The following is a 22,428-nucleotide window of genomic DNA, read 5'->3' on the forward strand; positions in this document are numbered from 1 at the left end:
GGATCGGTTGGTAGGGCATGTTCTGAGGCATCAAGGGATCACCAATTTAGTATTGGAGGGCAGTGTGGAGGGCAAAAATCGTAGAGGGAGACCAAGAGATGAATACACTAAGCAGATTCAGAAGGATGTAGGTTGCAGTAGGTAGTGGGAGATGAAGAAGCTTGCACAGGATAGAGTAGCATGGAGAGCTGCATCAAACCAGTCTCTGGACTGAAGACCACAACAACAACAACAACAACAACAACAACACAACTATGAAACTGCCATAGTGGAGGGGGTAGGTTCAAGGAGCTTTCACCGATCTTCATAATAGACTGCTCGAAACAGAACGAAATAATTAAGTGTGGACCTATAAATGTGCGAATTGAATTTGAATCTTCCACGAATTTCCCAGAACACACTGCCGTGTATGCTCTAGTTCTACATGCCTGTGTGAGCAACTACTGCCCACTCATCGGTGTTATGCAAGGAGCTGTATAAATGAATACGTGCTCCACCATACCTAGACCATTTCACAATGGAGTCTGAAGGTGCGAATCGTTGCACACACTCCGAGTTTCTATGATGAGCATAGACAGTTCACGTGTAAAGATGTTGTGCTTGTAGTGTAAACACAAAATTCTGGAATAATAGACATTCTCAGTAAACACCACAGTGCGTTCCATTTCAGCATCAACATCTTCCCAATTGCAGCCACTATTAAAGCATTCAGTGCCTTCATTCGCTCCACTGGGAGTGTCGCACAGGTGAGTGAGGGTGTTTGTTTACTGACTGATCGCCAGTAGTGGGCCACAGGCGGCAGGCAGGAACACTGTTATTAGGCGCAAGCATGCATTCAGCAGGAAACCTAATGTTCGCTTAGTGGATTACGACCCTCTGCAGATAACCCGTGCCTCAGAGAAACCCCCCCTCCCCCCCCACCACACCTCTGGAAACTCCCCTCGTCGATACAAACACACTTTTGACATCACATTACTTGACTAACTAATTAAATCAATGAATTAACTAAACTCTCCTCCTCTGGGACCCCCCAGACGTCCCCCTCCCATTCCCCACCTGGAAATCAGTGAGAAAAAGACTCAGATGAGTGGTTATTTTCCAGGGAATCGATTGCAGCCTCACAAACAAACTGTGATTGGTCACTCGCGCGTGACGTCAGCAGGCAGATAACCGCCGGTCGCGGCAAGCAGCTCGCCGCCATAACAAAGCAAACCTGCACAAAGCTTTGTATAGCGTGTACCTTCCGGAAACAAATTTCAACGCAGTTGAAGTGATAACAAATACATAACTAAAAATAATTCCACACTAGATATAATATTCAATTTGTTAAACGAACATACTTGTATCCTGTAATTTGTAAATGAATTAAACGCCTGTTGCGAGTGAAGGGAAGCAAAGTTTCAATATTTACATGGTCGAGGTCCTGTCCACATAAGATTCTTCTTTGCTGCATTCTTCCTCCTTGCTCGCAACTGCTTCTCTTTATTCAAATGCCTAATGCGGATAAATGTTCTCGTTCTTGCATACAAACTAATTATATCTTCCTGCACCAGAGGAAACTTTCCTTTGATGATTGATGTCAAAGTTTTAACTACTTTATCACACTTGGAAGTAGTATATCCATGAAACCCAGAAATAAAAAATACCAAACTGTTTTCTGTGTTCGCCCAGTCTGTTGTCGGATTTCAAAGATGCCCTCGAGAAACAGTAAATATTCCAGAATCAGCACCTGTTCCAGGAATTGGGCGCATTTCAGTTCGTGATGCCGAGGATCATGACCCGACACTTAACTGCAAGACATCCTGCCATTTAGTGCACAGTCACGCGAAACGTCCTCTGCATGAGAATTTTTGTTCTCTATTTCGTGGGTTGTTCTCACGAGTTCTTCCTCTTCCGTAATGTGTGCAATGTCACAACTACTGCACGCTGAGCATTCCTCTGTCACATCGACGCAAAGTCACTGGTAATGAATTTCACGGATTCGTCATCGTTCGTTTCGGTGTCTGTAGCAGCTGTGCTACTGAGCCTCTCATCGATGTACTGCTTGATAACGGCACGTAGTGTGCACTTCCTGTTAAAACAAGAAGCCGAACTCTGCTCTCGACCTCGGCTACTGAAGGGTTGTGATAGAAACCACCGTGATCTCGAATAGTCGAAAAATAAACTGTCCGGATGTCAGTATATGCCTTCCTTTATCTTTACTTACTTCTTCAAATAGCCCTAGTAGTGATTTGATGTAAATAATAAAACCCTTTTGAAACGGCAACAAACCCTTTCTGCTTCCAAAGCGCATATCTTGATAAGCATCTCTAAATCTAGTTAAAGTGTTCTCCTGGCTTGGAAGATTCAGACCAAACCCACTACGAAGAGGGGTGCCATGCTCAAAGGTAACTCTAGAGTTCGAAATGTCGAACACATCATTGACTTCCTTTCGTAGAACGTCCTTTCCTAGAACATACAACAGAGCTTTAGCCGTGGGGTGTGGAAATAAATGTTAACATTTAGTCACGCTGTACCTGTGACACCGGTGTGAGCTTTTGATAAGTGGTGTATAATATTCAGGTCTGCTTTCTGACTGTCTGAAAGGCCCTCGATTAACTTCTTCGTTACTGAAGTTCCATTAGGTAGATGTACTCCTTCATCCAAAAAGTGGTTTCTAAGAAGCTTCAGTAACTGAGGCACATCGTAGGAAACCCGTACCTTCCTTCCCTTGTCCCCTGGATTTGTGGAAGATGTTTTGGACGTGTCGACGCAAAGCTCGCTCCCCACTCTAGAATATTTTCCTCCCATATCACACGTTACGGCCACAACATGCAGCCCTGAACTGTCAACTTTCATTATTATATCTCGGAGCAGGTTACTATTCATTGTCACAACAGAATCATAATTAACTGGCTGCTTCCAAGATTTACTTAAATCACGAATCATCATAACAAGCACATTGCTGTCACGTCCTGAAGTCTTGCCTTCCGCCGCATCGTTCATTTCGTCAGAAGACAGCACCGTTTTGTGAGATTTAAAACTTTCCCGGTGTACACAATATTCCACAAAATTTCGGGAGAACTGTCAGTAACTTTCTTAAATACCAGAGTTCCGTGCGTTATGCCAGTATCACCTGAAGATAGCCAGAAGACTCTGCTCCGAAATGTTGTGGCAGGAAGTTACAGATATCCGGCGTTTCTCCCTAAATTTTGCGCAACAGCACAGTTTTCCTTTGTAGCACAGTCTTTGCTCTCAAAATTATGAAAATTTCTTCGGAGACGCCTGGTTTGCACTTATAATTTCTAGTCGAATTTTGATGCGTTGCACTACAGGGCAAAGGAGTGTTGTGCTTCCTCAAATACGTGTAAGCTTTTCGAGAAAGTGTCTTTAAAGTTAACGCTTTGGCAATATCATGGGAACTCCATTTAACTCGTCTGTTGCCTTGTAACAAAGAGCGAATTTGTCTCAGAGTGAAACATTTCATACTTTCTTCCAAAACTGCACTTAATTTTCTTGTTGTAAATTATTGAATGCAGCGATCAGTCGTCCTTTTTTTTTTAAATTTTATTGTGCAGATCTAGATTGTTCTCCATACAGCCTGCCTTACGCAAACAGAAGTGTTGAATGAACTGTTGATGAAGCCTGACCAACAGGCATTACATGCATTAAGCGAAAATAATAGTTGCATGTATACAAACCATATGAGTTAAGTAATTACTTGTAACTTTTTACGACATCATCTAACTACGTACTTCTTGTATTCTTAGCATTGACAATGGCTAGCTTCTAGCCGAAATGTAGATCTTCACAATGTAATTTTAAAAAGGGCGACTGATCGCTGCAATCTATAATTTACAAGTCAATATAACAGCCGCTGAGTGCTGCAGCTTTCTGAATGGAAGGTAACCTGACTTAATTTTCTCTTTTTTAACGACACGCCTTGACAGCTTTGAGCCGTTTCAGGGCTCCATCTCGTTCTTTTAGGGTCATTTGTAACACTGGATTTTTCTTCTTCAAAACTTCTACTTCTGTTTTCGGTCTTTTTATTTCTTCGTAGTAAATTCACAGCTCGGCACCGTATTTGTTACTCGATCCACTTCCTTCTTCGTCGAGGACACAGAATCCGAGGGTCCAACTCCTCTCCTTCGAACATCTCTATTTTCACAGCGAAGAGCTCGTCCACGTACGGCCTGCAGGAATAACAAAGAATGTGGTTAATTGTTTGTTTCATGTTTGTTTTATCAACGACACGTGAGGAATGATAACTATCTATCGATACACAAGATAAGATTTAAGGTTAACGAAATCAGCACTGTAATTTAGTTTAACCAGTTCAACAATAAATTTACCCCGCTTAGATCATCGGCAGCTTCACTGTTGTACGTACCATCTCCAAGATACGAGTACTGTGATGGAACTACTTTCACCGTCAGCTTCTTTTTTCTCGTTCTTTAATTCTTCCAGAACAAAATCAATTGAGCAGTTCATTTTATCTGATGGCTTGCAATGGGCTGCCCACTCCCTTTGTACATTTTTAGGGAATCGATTATATATTATGAGACTAGTTTTACATCCATAGTTGTTACAGTTTGTACCTGAACGGTTACTCGTATTTTTCGTTTCTCGCTACGCTGTTAACAGTAACCATTCAGCGTCGCGTGCTGGCTCGATTGTACACCCGCCATTCGCACACTATCTGCTGTCTGCCACATGACGTCACAGCGCGAAAGGCACTGTGGCAAACTCGACCACAGACCCGCCCGAAATGGCCTCCCTTATAGTGTCTAGTTACCTTGATACGGTGTATGGTTTAAACAGTTTTGGGTAGACAAGGCAATGTGTAGAATATTGTTTACTTAAGGAATTTATGGAATACAAGGCAGCGCCTGGAATATCGTTTATTTATTTATTTAAAGCATTTGTCGCGAAATTGGCTGCAGTCTATGGAATACTGTTTATTTAAACATCTTGAGAAGTGACAAGGCACTCTGGAGTGTTTAAACTAGTGCAGGACTTTTCCGTCCCGATGGCCGTCAGTATGAGTCAGGCCACGCAGTTACAGCGTTACCAACCTCGCGACTGCGAAGCACGCGCCGTCTCCCCAGCCGCCAGGCCGCACCACCCCCCAGCCGAGTTGCGTCCACGTGGCAGACCCCAGCTGTGGCCGTCTCGGAGATATTCCCTCACTCTGTCGCAATGACTGGCTAATTAATTAAATCGATATCCATTAAAGGGGACAAATTTTCCTCGCTTCCTACTGGTGGATACCAGGACAGGAATATTTAGCGGGATATGAATCCGCAGTAACCCGATTTCCATATCCTACTGGCCCCATTTTCCCGTTGCCTCGTGTCGGCGGATTCTGGTACGAAGTCCATAACGTTCCATGTAGCTGTGAACTTTGAAATTTTACCTGAGTTGCATGCTACATCGGAGGGACTGGACTCGTGCTTGTGTTTGCGATACCACTTTCGGAAACAATAAATTGCTCTATCAGGAATCTGAGATCGTGATTGAGTTTTTAAAACACTATAGAATTCCTGAAAGGTATCCCCCACCTGGGTAAAGCTCATGTCTGAACCCCACCTCGCTCCGACTCCCAAATTATATCTGTGCTACCCGAGCCGTCACTAATATCAAATCGACAGGCTAATTAAATTGACCACAAGAGTCACTTTGCATGGCGAGTAATTTCCTTTTTTCAACAGTTAGAGTATACTGACCAGATAGCTGGAGGGAAGGCAATGTTCTTGTCAATGAACACTACTGGGTACCGACATTTTAGGCTGACCGCAGAAGGATTCTACTGCCGGAAATATGCATTTAGTTTAAGGACTGTGCTGTTAGAAACACAATCACAACGGCTATGTTACTGTGAGCCTACAGCACAAACAGGGACGCGTATAGCACGTGTGATGTGACAGGTCTTGAACCGCGCGTGTCGTGCAGACCGGCGCACACTGAGACACGTGTGAAGCGTGCCGCTCAGTCCAGGGTTACGGACACGTGCCAGACTGAGCTACTGCTTGCAAAGCGAAAATATTCGATCAGCGAATAAAAGCGTTGTTATTGGTAATCTCGAGTTCCGAATCAGATTCGGATACTAATGCTGAAAATGAAACCGTCAAATGTATATATTATTTGAAAAGAAAAGATGTAGACAATTTGAAACTATCTTATGTGATGCTGATTTTACTATTTAATTCAAAGTGACTATAAAGCAGTTTTCTGTAGTGCGTGGAATTATATGACACGCCATTCACTCATATGGGCGTAAGGCATAGGAGCCGATTGCAACTGAACAGAAACTGTGAGTATTTTTGGGACAGGCGCTGATCGCACACATCCGTTTTCTTTATTTTAGGAATTATAAAACATTGCAGCCATATATCTAGGTATTTTATTTTCATCCCTCCGATGCAAAAGCCATAATGAAGCTTTCTTTGTTCCTTGAACGTCTCTATTAACTTTTCTTCTGCACAACACGATGGTCTCTGTACTGTCAGTAGCAGAGAATAATGCCCCCGATAGCAAGAAATAAATGTAGCTGAGCTTTGTCAGCAGTGCATTACAAAAATAGGAACCCCCAGTTTTTTATTACATATTCGTGTAGTACATAAAGATATATGAATGTTTTAGTTGGACCACTTTTATCGCTTTGTGATAGATGGCGCTGTAATAGTCACAAACATATGGCTCAAAAGTTTAGACGAACAGTTTGTAACAGGTAGGTTTTTTAAATTAAAATTCAGAACGTAAGTAATTTTGAACATTTTATTTCGGTTGTTCCAATGTGATACATATACCTTTGTGAACTTATTATTTCTCAGAACGCAAGCTGTCACAGCGTGATTACCTGTAAATACCACATTAATGCAATTAATGCAATAAATGCTCAAAATTATGTCCGTCAACCTCAGTGCGTTTGGCAATACGTGTAACGTCTTTCCTCTCAACAGCGAGTAATTTGCCTTCCGTAATTTTCGCACATGCACTGACAGTGCGCTGATGCATGTTGTCAGGCGTTGTCGGTGGTTCACGATAGCAAATATAGCAAATATCCTGCAACTTTCCCGACAGAAAGAAATCCGGAGAACGTGCGGGCCATGGTATGGTGCTTCGACGACCAATCCACCTGTCATGAAATAAGCTATTCAATACCGCTTCAACCGCACGCGAGCTGTGTGCCAGGCATCCATCATGTTGGAAGTACATCGCCATTATGTCATACAGTGAAACATCTTGTAGTAAGATCGGTAGAACATCACGTAGGAAATCAGCATAAATTGCCACCGACAAAATGGAGACCAATTATCCTTCCTCCCACAATGCCGCACCATATATTAACCCGCCAAGGTCACTGATGTTCCACTTGTCGCAGTCATCGTGGATTTTCCGTTGCCCAACAGTGCATGTTATGTCGGTTTACGTTACCGCTGTTGGTGAATGACGCTTCGTCGCTAAGTAGAACGCGTGCAAAAAATCTGTCATCGTCTCCTAATTTCACTTTTGCCCAGTGGCAGAACTGTACACGACGTTCAAAGTAATCGCCATGCTATTCCTGGTGCATAGAAATATGGTACATGTGCAATCGATGTTGATGTAGCATTCTAAGGAATTCTGATGCCCACATGTATGTAGCTAAACGTCTCTTATTAAATCCATATCGAAGTAATTCAGTGAAAATTGTATATTTCAAATGTTGGACGATTTTTGCCAGGAACATACATGTGGAAATTCCCTCTTCTCGAATCTTTATCATAGATCGTGTAGATACGACATCATAATGTGCAGCATGTAAATAACATTGTTTTGAGAATGAAATTTTCACTCGAGAGTGGAGTGTGCGCTGATATGAAACTTCCTGACCGATTAAAACTGTGTGCCGGACCGAGACTCGAACTCGGGACCTTTGCCTTTCTCGGGCAAGTGCTCTACCAACTGAGCAACCCTAGCATGACTCACGCCCCGTCCTCCAAACCTTCCAAACTGCAAGGTTCGCAGGACAGCTTCTGTAAAGTTTGGAAGGTAGGAGACGAGGTACTGGCAGAAGTAAAGCTGTGAGGACGGGGCGTGAGTCGTGCTTGGGAGCTCAGTTGCTAGAGCACAGGCGCACGAAAGGCAAAGGTCCCGAGTTCGAGTCTCGGTCCGGCACACAGTTTTAATCAGCCAGGAAGTTTCGTAACATTGTTTTGCTTTCCTGCCTTGCTTCATGATTTTATAGTATTCCTTAAATCCTTACTATCCGCGGGATGAATTGTCCGTACCTTCTTGCCACCTGAAAACATTGTGGAGGCAGAAGATATAATCGAGTGGCAAATGGCTGACGAGTCGTTGATCTGTGCGTTTTTCTTGACAAAAGAAAAAAAAATTGTACAGGGAAAAATATTTGTACTAACGAAAAAAGATGGAGCACTTAAATGTCGAAAAACGAAACACTACTCAGTGACAAGTGCAATATACAGCGAGGCTGTACCGCTGGGATGGCGAGGTGGGGGGCGAGGGGGGGGGGGGGGGGGGGAGAGTGGCCGTACTGTGCCGAGACACACAGGCTATGCGCGCCTCAGTTTGCGCCCAGCGTAAACGCGATCTTTGTCCTACAGGCACACGCAAAAGTGGCTGACGATATTCGTGCTGAAAACTATACATGCTTTATGAATCAACGTATGCCATTGCTTCCGAATGAAGTGTCTTCCACACAAATACCACAATATTAAATGTATACAGTCATCGTGGGGTGTATATTAACAGACCAAAAGTGTGGATACAAGTCGCCAGCAGTGTAAGCTCGTAATAAAATCACCTTTATCACGGAATTTATACAGGGATTTGGCTAAGGGAAATGGGATTAAGCCGATATTTGCAACTCCCTCTTGCCGCTGCTATATACACTCCTGGAAATTGAAATAAGAACACCGTGAATTCATTGTCCCAGGAAGGGGAAACTTTATTGACACATTCCTGGGGTCAGATACATCATATGATCACACTGACAGAACCACAGGCACATAGACACAGGCAACAGAGCATGCACAATGTCGGCCCTAGTACAGTGTATATCCATCTTTCGCAGCAATGCAGGCTGCTATTCTCCCATGGAGACGATCGTAGAGATGCTGGATGTAGTCCTGTGGAACGGCTTGCCATGCCATTTCCACCTGGCGCCTCAGTTGGACCAGCGTTCGTGCTGGACGTGCAGACCGCGTGAGACGACGCTTCATCCAGTCCTAAACATGCTCAATGGGGGACAGATCCGGAGATCTTGCTGGCCAGGGTAGTTGACTTACACCTTCTAGAGCACGTTGGGTGGCACGGGATACATGCGGACGTGCATTGTCCTGTTGGAACAGCAAGTTCCCTTGCCGGTCTAGGAATGGTAGAACGTTGGGTTCGATGACAGTTTGGATGTACCGTGCACTATTCAGTGTCCCCTCGACGATCACCAGAGGTGAACGGCCAGTGTAGGAGATCGCTCCCCACACCATGATGCCGGGTGTTGGCCCTGTGTGCCTCGGTCGTATGCAGTCCTGATTGTGGCGCTCACATGCACGGCGCCAAACACGCATACGACCATCATTGGCACCAAGGCAGTAGCGACTCTCATCGCTGAAGACGACACGTCTGCATTCGTCCCTCCATTCACGCCTGTCGCGACACCACTGGAGGCGGGCTGCACGATGTTGGGGCGTGAGCGGAAGACGGCCTAACGGTGTGCGGTACCGTAGCCCAGCTTCATGGATACGGTTGCGAATGGTCCTCGCCGATACCCCAGGAGCAACAGTGTCCCTAATTTGCTGGGAAGTGGCGGTGCCGTCCCCTACGGCACTGCGTAGGATCCTACGGTCTTGGCGTTCATCCGTGCGTCGCTGCGGTCCGGTCCCAGGTCGACGGACACGTGCACCTTCCGCCGACCACTGGCGACAACATCGATGTACTGTGGAGACCTCACGCCCCACGTGTTGAGCAATTCGGCGGTACGTCCACCCGGCCTCCCGCATGCCCACTATACGCCCTCGCTCAAAGTCCGTCAACTGCACATACGGTTCACGTCCACGCTGTCGCGGCATGCTACCAGTGTTAAAGACTGCGATGGAGCTCCGTATGCCACGGCAAACTGGCTGACACTGTCGGCGGCGGTGCACAAATGCTGCGCAGCTAGCGCCATTCGACGGCCAACACCGCGGTTCCTGGTGTGTCCGCTGTGCCGTGCGTGTGATCATTGCTTGTACAGCCGTCTCGCAGTGTCCGGAGCAAGTATGGTGGGTCTGACACACCGGTGTCAATGTGTTCTTTTTTCCATTTCCAGGAGTGTATTTCCCATTCCAACAAGCAATATTTGTAACGCATTGTATCTCCATACCATGTAGGCAGTGTAACAGAGGTTCTGCAGTATACGCACGGAGTTATGGCCGAGAGGGTATGATAGTTAATTGAGAATGACTCATTTGGAGACATGAGAGGTTTATGAATATGATTCTCCAGTGCCTCTAATCACTGAACATCTTCACAGGGTCCAAAGCAAGTATGTAGTTGACTGGAGAGACTTGATTTCCAATCGCAGACACCATTTCTGACAGAAATCTGAAAATCCAGTGTATTGGTCATAGGATTTTGTTTCTTTCTTATGATCTCAATGTAGCGTTGCATTTTTAAGTGATTCCTCACATAGCACATCATCTACTGTATGTGATCATTCTCAATCAACTATCACCTTAAAAAATGGTTCAAATGGCTCTGAGCACTATGGGACTCAACATCTGAGGTCATGAGTCCCCTAGAACTTAGAACTACTTAAACCTAACTAACCTAAGGACATCACACACATCCATGCCCGAGGCAGGATTCGAAGCTGCGACCGTAGCGGTCACGCGGTACCAAACTGAAGCGCCTAGAACCGCACGGCCACACCGGCCAGGAACTATCACTTTCCCTCACCTATAACACCGTTGATATATCGTAGAACCTCTGTTACATTGTCTACATGGTCTCGTGATAGAATGCGTTAGAAATGGTGTTTGTTAGTGTGGTAAATAAGTAGCAACGCCAATCACTTTCTAAATTTCGTGATAATAATAATTTTATTGTGGATATTCACTGCTGCTGACTTGCATCCACACTTTCGGTCTGTTAATACACACCCCACGATGACTGTATGTATGTAATGTTGTGTTGGACACCACTTCATTCGTCCGCAGTACCATACGTTCATTTGTAAAGTATGTATCTTTTTTAACATAGGTAATATCAGCCAGTCTAGTGTCTGTTTCGAGAACCGTGACCGTTTTTTTTATGCAGGGTGACGGTAAGACAGTCGTTGTGATTGTGTTCTTAGTAGCACGGTCCTTACGCGAAATGTGTTGCCGGTGGCAACATCCTTCTACAGCTAGCTTACAATGTCAGTTGTCAATAGCGCTCCTCGAAAAGAACATTCTCTTCCCTCCGGGGCGAGTGTACTCTGATTGTTGAAAAAAGGAAATCAGTCGCCATGCGAAGTGACTCTTGTGGTCAGTTTAATTAGCTAGCCTGTCGATTTGATTTTCGTGACTGGCGGGCTGGTGGGTGACACCGACGGCTCGGGCAGCACAGACACGATTTGGGAGGATGAGCCGTAATCGGGCGTTCTAACGAAGTTTCAGTCCATCACCTACAAAGGGAGAGGTGACCAATGTAATATAATAAAACGAGATATGCTGCCGAATTTATAAAATGATTGGCAGCATAAGCCTGATATTTACGACTTGTCTCTGCTGTTGCCGTGAGAGACTTGGTGTGTGATGACAGATTTGGTTACTTTAAGAGAGTTCGAAAGTGAGGACGACATCCTGTGATACAGGTAGATCCTAGCACGGCCATAAAGGAATATAATATTCTTGTCCTGTGACACAGAAGATAACAGATCAGAACAGATTTTTTTCTATGTGATGATAAAATACTTTGAGGAAATACAGCCTATGCCATAGTGTTGTACAGGATTTTCGCAACAAGTGACTATACTTTAGCAATGCGAAAGCGTGTGTATACCCCGACTTGTTCTATCTTGGAAAGTAACTCGTATATCAGGGGGGAATCTACATTTCACGTGAGAAGTTGTAGATGTATCGACAAAACTGCGCCCCTGTCAAGGATGTTTCTTTTTTAACTGAGGAATCTGTGTGGGGGACGGAAGTACGGTGCAGACCGCAACCGCCGGTGAGAGCACTCACATGACGTGTTTAGTGGAAACGTTGTGCTGGAGTAGGGTGTTTCTGCTTCCAAACGATAGTGCATACAAGATCTCGGATGTAATTAGCGCTACGATATCTTTCTGGCGGAAATTTCATTACTTGTTCCTTATTGTTTGCGTATGATACTCAAACGCTGAAAATCTGTTTTATTATGAAGAAGGGTCCTGTAAGCTGGAGGTGACTGTTTCAAGGGATCGATTTGAGTCCTGTAAAGTTATCGAACAATTAATGTGATATGGTAGTGCAAAACAATTATTTCACTCAATTTTTGAAACTGAATTTGCGCCAGCTCTCTCTTTGTCTCCAGTGTCACCCAATAGGGACGCACACAATCAGGCAGTGGCCTCTAGAGAAAGCCAGAATAGACAGAAAGGGAGTGGGTCCGCGAGACCGAAGGAGGCCGATATGCGGTCCACGGTCGGTGATATTTAGTAACGCGACCTGTAATTAGGACGTTGGGCCGTGCTGACCTGCGTGGCAGTGCGGTTGCGATAGACACATACGCAGGGGACGTCAAGCGGTGGCTAGTAACCACACTTCTTTCCATTCCTCGGTGATTACATAAGAGAAACGGTGGTGGGGGGCCGGGTACGGGAGTGGGGGGGGGGGGGGGGGGTCAGACTGAGCTTCACCCTGGTGGGGGATACCTTTCAGGAATTCTATAGTGTTTTAAAAACTCAATCACGATCTCAGATTCCTGATGGAGCAATTTACTGTTTCAGAAAGTGGTGTTGCAAACACACTCACGAGTCCCGCCCTCTGGCAGATTGCTTAGGGGTGTAGCATGCAATTCAGGTAAAATTTTAAATTTCACAGCTACATGGAACGTTATGGACCTCGTACCAGAATCCGCCGACACGAGGCAACGGGAAAATGGGGCCAGTAGGATATGGAAATCGGGTTACTGCGGATTCATATCCCGCTAAATATTCCTGTCCTGGTATCCACCAGTAGGAAGCGAGGAAAATTTGTCCCCTTTATGGATATCGATTTAATTAATTAGCCAGTCATTGCGACAGAGTGAGGGAATATCTCCGAGACGGCCACAGCTGGGGTCTGCCACGTGGACGCAACTCGGCTGGGGGGTGGTGCGGCCTGGCGGCTGGGGAGACGGCGCGTGCTTCGCAGTCGCGAGGTTGGTAACGCTGTAACTGCGTGGCCTGACTCATACTGACGGCCATCGGGACGGAAAAGTCCTGCACTAGTTTAAACACTCCAGAGTGCCTTGTCAGTTCTCAAGATGTTTAAATAAACAGTATTCCGTAGACTGCAGCCAATTTCCCGACAAACGCTTTAAATAAATAAATAAACGATATTCCAGACACTGCGTTGATCCCATAAACTGCTTAAATAAACAATATTCCATACGCTGCAATCAATTCCCCCGCAAATAGTCAGTCAACTCGCCAATTTCCAGGTGGGGGAGGGGAGGGGGACAGCTGTGTTTTTGCCAGAGGACGGGGCGGGGGGGGGGGGGGAGGTGAATTAACTGATCGATTTAATCAATTTGTCAACTAATTTGATATCAAACGTGTGCTTGTATTGGCGAGGGGAGTTCCCATAGGGGGAGGGTTGGGGGGATTTCTCTGAAGGGTGAATTATTCCCAGAGGGATGTAATCCAGTTAGCAGAACAGACCCGCCAGTCAGTAGACAACAGCTGGGCGGCCCCTGAACGTAAGGTTGTCCCCAGTGTAGGCAACCCACGTTACCTGGCTGTGCTCCTGCCCCTGGTGCCTTACTACTGCAGCCAGCTCCTTCTTCTTTACCGCGACGTTTTCTGAAGGCCGGGAACTAGAATTCATGAAGCAGCTTATAATTGTTCTGTTTTTCACCTCACACGACGCACTTTTAATCCAGCCGACAGCATCACCTACGGTAGCAGACTTAGCTAGGACATACGAGCATGTGACACTGTCCATTTTCGCAACTAGGGAACACGGCAGCTTTTTTTTTTTTTTAGTAATTTTGTTTAAAAGGCAGGATCACTTGTCGGTCAATAGGCTGAAAACGCGATGATTTGTCGGAAGAAAAAATTTTATTTCCACACTGGTATGTTTTCGATGTAATGACATGGTGCATTGTGAACGAAACGTAGAATGTTACGTTTCTGACTGCTCAATTTTGAATTTAAGTTATTCAGCCAAGAAGGAGAAATTTCAGATGTCACCCGTACATTTTTATTTACTTGCAAAAAGACACCGAGCAAGGCAATGTCATTTTTTTTTTTTTTTTTTTGTAAGACTGTGGAAGATTTCCTCTATATATCTAAATGGTTCTTCTTTTTAGCTGCAGAGGTAAGGGCAAAGACCAATCGTTAATCTTTGCTTTCCAATTTTGGCGCATTTGCACTGACCATCGTTTACAGTTAGCATTCTGTATGGAGTAGCTTTACAAATAGTCCAAAAAAAAAGTTGCGCGGTTGCAGACTGTAGCGCGTGGCACCGCTCGGCCACCGCGGCCGGCGTTGCTGACGCGGTCGATAGTAGGGTCGGGGAAGCCGTGAAACGTCCCCTTAGAAAAATTTATACAAGACTGTGCTTAAACTGACACACAATATTTTTAGCGCAACGCAATCTGACTTTCAAAAATCTCTACAAAAGAATGGCCCTGACTAACATTAACCTATACGTTTCACAAATCACTTACCTCACAAAAATCTTCGTTACTCAAGCTACTGCAATACCGCGAGCGCCACTACTGCCAGCTAAATAAAAGATTCAAACTACGGAATGCACTAACTACTGATAGGTATAGTTAGCAAATGAAAGATTTTAATAGAGGACAAAAAATGTACACTCCTAGAAATTGAAATAAGAACATTGTGAATTCATTGTCCCAGGAAGGGGAAACTTTGACACATTCCTGGGGTCAGATACATCACATGATCACACTGACAGAACCACAGGCACATAGACACAGGCACCAGAGCATGCACAATGTCGGCACTAGTACAGTGTATATCCACCTTTCGCAGCAATGCAGGCTGCTATTCTCCCATGGAGACGATCGTAGAGATGCTGGATGTAGTCCTGTGGAACGGCTTGCCATGCCATTTCCACCTGGCGCCTCAGTTGGACCAGCGTTCGTGCTGGACGTGCAGACCGCGTGAGACGACGCTTCATCCAGTCCCAAACATGCTCAATGGGGCACAGATCCGGAGATCTTGCTGGCCAGGGTAGTTGACTTACACCTTCTAGAGCACGTTGGGTGGCACGGGATACATGCGGACGTGCATTGTCCTGTTGGAACAGCAAGTTCCCTTGCCGGTCTAGGAATGGTAGAACGATGGGTTCGATGACAGTTTGGATGTACTGTGCACTATTCAGTGTCCCCTCGACGATCACCAGAGGTGTACGGCCAGTGTAGGAGATCGCTCCCCACACCATGATGCCGGGTGTTGGCCCTGTGTGCCTCGGTCGTATGCAGTCCTGATTGTGGCGCTCACCTGCACGGCGCCAAACAAGCATACGACCATCATTGGCACCAAGGCAGAAGCGACTCTCATCGCTGAAGACGACACGTCTCCATTCGTCCCTCCATTCACGCCTGTCGCGACACCAGTGGAGGCGGGCTGCACGATGTTGGGGCGTGAGCGGAAGACGGCCTAACGGTGTGCGGGACCGTAGCCCAGCTTCATGGAGACGGTTGCGAATGGTCCTCGCCGATACCCCAGGAGCAACAGTGTCCCTAATTTGCTGGGAAGTGGCGGTGCCGTCCCCTACGGCACTGCGTAGGATCCTACGGTCTTGGCGTGCATCCGTGCGTCTCTGCGGTCCGGTCCCAGGTCGACGGGCACGTGCACCTTCCGCCGACCACTGGCGACAACATCGATGTACTGTGGAGACCTCACGCCCCACGTGTTGAGCAATTGGGCGGTACGTCCACCCGGCCTCCCGCATGCCCACTATACGCCCTCGCTCAAAGTCCGTCAACTGCACATACGGTTCACGTCCACGCTGTCGCGGCATGCTACCAGTGTTAAAGACTGCGATGGAGCTCCGTATGCCACGGCAAACTGGCTGACACTGACGACGGCGGTGCACAAATGCTGCGCAGCTAGCGCCATTCGACGGCCAACACCGCGGTTCCTGGTGTGTCCGCTGTGCCGTGCGTGTGATCATTGCTTGTACAGCCGTCTCGCAGTGTCCGGAGCAAGTATGGTGGGTCTGACACACCGGTGTCAATGTGTTCTTTTTTCCATTTCCAGGAGTGTATTTACCTTAATAGTCATAATATATATATCTGTTCATGACATCCATTCTTACAAATTTGAAAACTCCGCCATCTCTCTCCCCACATCCACCACTGCTGGCGGCTCACCTCCAACTGCGCAACGCTACGCGCTGTTAGCATCCAGCTGCCGCTGCTCAACACTACAATGGCAGACAACAATGCAAACTAAACACAGACTGCGCACAGCACAGCCATTGATTTTTCATACCGAGCTCTAAGTGGCGTTACCAATAAGAAAACCTAAACAGCCTACTTACATAGTCCCCATGCTCCCCACAAAAAAATTTTACAAATTGTTTTGGGCAGTGGCCAATAATGATTTGATAAACTTTTTCATGATTACTACAACAAAGATATCAAATGCACACACTTATTGATACAATGTTGGTCAAAAGCTAAAATTTTCTCAGAGTCCATAAAGACAGTCCTGATCGTTCATCACAGTGAAACTGCAGTGTTTTTCTCAAAGTCTGAGCAATAAAAAAAACTGCACTTGGAAGTAGTGGATTTCTAAGCAGTCTTGAAGAAGTAGTGTTGTCCTTCCAACGGAAAGACAGTGCTGACTCTTGACATGCAGACAGGTAATGGGCCACAACAGAGGAAACCCACAGCAGAGTCAGTCGAAGTTTTGAAGAATATTGGTAGGTAGATCGTCACAGAGTAGACCCATTGTAGTCCTGGTAGAGATTACGGTATTGGTGGGCCACCAGAGATGCAGACCCACTGCAGTCCTTGTATAAATAATGGTATTGGTGGGTCATCAAAGGTGTAAACCCACTGTAGTCCTTGTAGAGATGGCCAGCAGCCATCTGTTGCGACTGTGCAGGCGCACAATCACCATTGAAGAGTCTTGCGGATAATATAGCAAGTCCATAACCACCACTTGTGCACTCACAAAAATTGTTTTTGAAATGTCCTTACAACCAGCAGTGCTGTTATCCAGTCCCTTACTGAATTATTAACACTCGTCCAAACACTATCAGTCCCTACTTCTCACATATTGTCCATATACTATGACCAACAGAAACGTGTGCAGTGAAATGTAATTTACAAGTTAGTTAATTTGATGAACTAGTGTCAATTACAATTTTATAACATAAGAATACAATAACAAAGGACAAAATATATCATTAAAGAACATAATAGTACAGATAACATTTGCAGTAATACAGCCTTTACAAAAGAATCGAAATAATAAATACATCAGTGTTACAAAAATTACGGCATAAGTACATACATAAAAGATCAGAATAACTTTTGAAACATCAACTTCACACATGAGCATTAGAACAAAACAGAATAAATTATGTGTAAACATGTTTACGAAAGTAAATAACATGTTATTAATGCAAGTTATATTTGAGGATAACAGTATTCCTCATCATATTGAATGTAGCTTAGTATTAGAAGAGAAAAAATTCTATGAAACAGTACACAGAGACAGGAAGAAAATAAATACACAAGGGTACAGAAACACATAGTGGGATAACACAAAAGGAAAGGACAGGGTTTTCGTTTTCACTGTAACATTTGGTACTGGAGTCCAACCCAAAACTGCAGTCCATAGATCTTTCGTCTTATTTCAACATTTGTTTCCGCCTAAAAAATCCTATCCAAGCATGCTTTCTGTATTCTGTTCACATCCTCTTTCGAAAATAGTTTTTCTCCACTGTACACTACTTTTTTTTGGCCAAACCATTTTCTTATAGCTTCTCAATGCTTTCCTTCCAATTCATCATAGTTAGTTTCATATATAGTCTACCCCTCTTAAGCTAACTTAAACCTACTGAGCTCAGATGCTAAACTAAGGGACGACGCAATGCAGCAGCACAAAACAAATTAACACAAACAGCAATGACCCCAAAAAAATGCAGATTTGCAAAGCAAGCAGCAGTAAATGTAATCACTTATATCTAAACATGACAAACCCACAAGCAGAAAAAATAGTATACTAAAGACAACAATGCAGATAAGGGAAATTTATAATCACATCTTAATGTCTATGTAATTAAAGTGGTGCACCACAAAAACTAATGCTACAACAAATTACCAAGTACTTGAAAAGAAAATTATATATACAGTTACTGTTATTAGTCACTTCTTATTGCTCTTTCCATTCCAAGAGCTCCTTTTTCGAAGAATGTGGATCATACAATAATTATTTAATAGATCTGTTGACAGAAAGTGTTCACATTAGCAAATGCATTTAATTTTATTTTATAAAACCAATGCTGCAACACAGCTGGAAAACAGATATCAAATGAAATAAGCAACTATGAAAATCAAAGCATAAAAATATCATTCAATAGTCATGTGACATTTCATAAGTTAATAGAAATTCTGTCAACTCTCGTAGAAAGACGTTTGTTATAATCACGTGTCAGATGTAAGTATCTTTCCAAGTAATGGGCGTGTCGTATTTGCGATGCTTTCTACAAAGGAATGTCAATAGCGAAGATAGTGCCCTTTTTTTTTTTTTTTTAATGGCTTTCTGTTGTCAGACGACTACCTCTCAGCCGGGCGCCCAAAACGCATTACGTCAAGGTCACTTACCTTTCTTACTGAAATATTTATGACAGCAGTTTCCGCTACAGTGACAGTCTCATATAAAAATTTCACACGTCAAGAATTTGCGTTATTCATCTGTAGAAACAAAATCCTATTTATATAACAGTGTCCAAAAAATTTTCGTCGGCATTGTAATACATTCACGCATTTACACACATTTCATAACTCTTAAAGTACGATTCTTGGTTTCCAACAACCTTTTTCACAAATCAGAGTCCCTAACCACTACTCATTATTCCTTACCTTATTCGTCGACATTTCTTCAATATTTCATCATAACAGATACGTAGCATAATCAAATAACTCATACAGGATCAGCTTATTGATCATAAACATACCGCAACACCATAATACACATAGTCATCGTAATAACAACATCATAACACCTCAGTCAAGTTCTCAAAATCGTCGTAGCTTCCTCCACTAATTTCAAAACCTAAAAAAAATTCTCTGCTCATGTCAAAAGTGTCAACTACCTCAAAGGTACTTTAAAAATCATGATCTCATACCAACTACATCATTCAAAGCTCTCATAGTATCACAATGGTTCTGAAAAAAATATGAACAGTTCACAAAGTACAGACCAAATACAATTTCATAAGTGTGAAATTATTCTACTGTGTAATTGCGTAACATAAAAAAAAAAATGTTTGTCTCTCAGTTAAATGATCAGATAGCTGTGTAATTTATGTGTTAGAGAAATATGGTACCGATGTGTAAAGTTGTATAAGCAGATAGCATATTAGCTAGGGCTCCTTGTGCTTGCCGCACACATGGTACACAAAGTAGGCGTGTACCCCCCTGAGGATTAATGTAATTATACCCTCAGGTGTTACAGATTACAGCAATGGAATGAAATGTATCACAAAAAACTTTCTTTTTAATTCAACAATATTGATAAATAAATGGTTTAAGTACCAAATTAATCACTCAAATGCGTGCCCTGTAGTGCTAAATGTGCGTTTTGCTGTAAGATAATTCTGTGGAACTGTCGTAGTTATCGTCCTCTGTAAGCAAAGTTCTGCTGAAGTCAATGTACTTACCTCATCATAAACGAAGGTGAAATGCTTTCCGTATAGATATCGTAGTTATTACGTACCTTACCGTGATCAAGAAAGTACTATAATGTAACGTATTGTTGTGCTACGATAAAGGCTGTCTCATTGTAGCTATACCACAAAAGTTACTACTAAAACATGTTTTACTTTCCAGAATAATACAGAAAAACTGTGCAGATATAAAACAGATACACCGCAAAAGCAACAATGTAAATCGTGTCACATATTAGTAGCGTCGTGATATAATCGTGTAGCTATTAGAGAAACCAAATGCTAAGTCATCTTTAATCTCACCGAATGAACTTCAAATAAAGAACGTGTTTTCAAGTAAACCAAAATGTTGCATTAAAATCTCATTAGCAGTACTGGTAAATGTTCTAAGTATGTAAGCCATATAGTCGTTACGTAATCGTGCAACTAACAATCAAGAATGTACAAATAACAACACTGTGTCGTCTGTTCACCATAACAATGCATTCGTAATTTCTGTTTAATAATGTTCCCTAGTTTCTAGACTGGATAGTTAACTTCAGAACATTGTTGCATGTTAAGAGTTTCTCAGTGTGACAAAGAATGCTAGAAATGTGAAGTGAAATGTTTTATGGCAAAGACAAAGTTAAAAAGCAGATTATCTTTCAATAAACGGTTTTACATGTGAAATGTAGTACAATTCTTTACTCTTCCTAGTGCTCAGAGTTAACTTGAACGCAATTATCATGCGCTATACGTCGGCAAAGAATACTGGAATTTTTCTCAAGGTTGGCGTCTATGTTATTTTTCTCTGAGCCAGCCGGCGCACGCGGCTGCCTGCGGTGTGAGTCATTGTCTGTCTCTTTGTTGGCGCGCGCCGTTATTGGGATTAGGAGACCTAACTTCTACAAATTCACCTTGTCGAGAGGGCCCCGCCCTGTTTGAATCCCGCCAGTTCTGATGCAATTCAGGTCTGTCGTTACGATCATATCGTCTGTCATCATGTCGGTAGATTCCATAGTTTCTTTCTTGTCGGTCACGTGGTGGTGAATTTCTCCTTGAATCGTAACTGCGCGCTGGACCATTGAGTCTAAAGTTATTCTGTCTCCCTTGATAGTAATTGTTTTGGCTCCCATATTGTCTGTTTCTACGATTGTCTCTGTTATAATCATTACTACGGAAATGCGATCTTTCTCTGTAACTATTACTCTGCCAGTGGTTGTCATATGGGTGGTGTCTGTTTTGGTCACGATTTGTGTTGTGAGAATAGCCTTGTCGTGTCCAGTTATTGTTTCTTTCATCGCGGAATTGCGACGGATGTGATCTGTAGTGATTGTTTTCCTGTTTTCGCATCCCGCGGCTGTCAGTGTCAATTTCCAGTTCTTGTAACAGTCCCTGAAAAGCTTCAATGTCTTCTTTGCAACGTCCTGCCAAAATAATATTCCTTAAATGTTCCGGCAATTTCATGAAGCAAATGCGGATGAGTTCTGAAGGGCTGTATGGGTTTGAAAGATATTGATTCTTATGCAACATTTCTTCAAAATATTTGACAAGAGTGGAAAATTCAGATTGTTCGGAATGTTTCATCATTATGATGCTATGTTTTACTCGGTCTTGTGTAGCTTGAGGCCAATATGCTGAGAGGAAGGCATGATAAAATTCTCCTTCACTATGACAATCGTGAATGACCGATCGCATTCTTACAGGTGGTTCATTCTCCAAGTAGCCACACATAAATTCTAATCTATGCTCTAATGACCAGTTGGGAGGAAAACAATGAGAGAATTGATGGAGCCACGCTTGTGGATGAATGTCGTTGCCAGAATTCTGAAATGTTCTGAATTTACGTGCAGAAATGAACAGCTTATAGTCAAAATCATCGTGTCGGCGGATAGCATATCGTTCATTGTTACGTCGTGTCGGCAGTTCCATCTCAAAATTCGGTGCACCTTACCAATTTCTTTCACAATTTCCGAAATGCCCTGTGTTATTATTTTGTGGCTTTTCCGTATTTCTAAGTCCCTCTTCCCGTGTTGGAGCGCGAGTGTCCTCTGAAATACGTAATTCTTGTATTACCTGTGTGAGCTGATCTTGCACTTCCCGGATTTCTCTTTGGTGTTGTGTATAAATTTGTTCTGATTTTGTTTGAATTTCCTAATTTGTTCGCACTCTTCTGTATCATTCAGATCATCATCTACCTTTGTAGATAAGTTAGTGAACTTATCTGAAAGTTCGGCTACTTTCTCCGATAGTAAACACATTTCCTCAGTGTGTTTTTCTGAACCAAGTTTCAGAGTGTCCTATTGTGTTGAAATCGAATCTACTGTGACCTTTAAGTTTTCCTGAGTTCTTGCAAGTTGCGTAACCGAATCGGTGGATGCAACTGAGTCCA

At 43.7% G+C, this 22,428-nt stretch overlaps 1 protein-coding gene across 9 annotated transcripts in view; it reads left to right on the forward strand.

The window, feature by feature from the left end:
• The window catches only part of LOC126324319 (carboxypeptidase E-like), a 386,831-nt gene that overhangs the window by 333,196 nt on the left and 31,207 nt on the right, over positions 1-22,428 (forward strand). The gene's annotated exons all lie outside the window — the stretch shown is intronic.

This window comes from Schistocerca gregaria, chromosome 1 (assembly GCF_023897955.1).
Source record: "Schistocerca gregaria isolate iqSchGreg1 chromosome 1, iqSchGreg1.2, whole genome shotgun sequence".
NCBI classification, from domain to species: domain Eukaryota; kingdom Metazoa; phylum Arthropoda; class Insecta; order Orthoptera; family Acrididae; genus Schistocerca; species Schistocerca gregaria.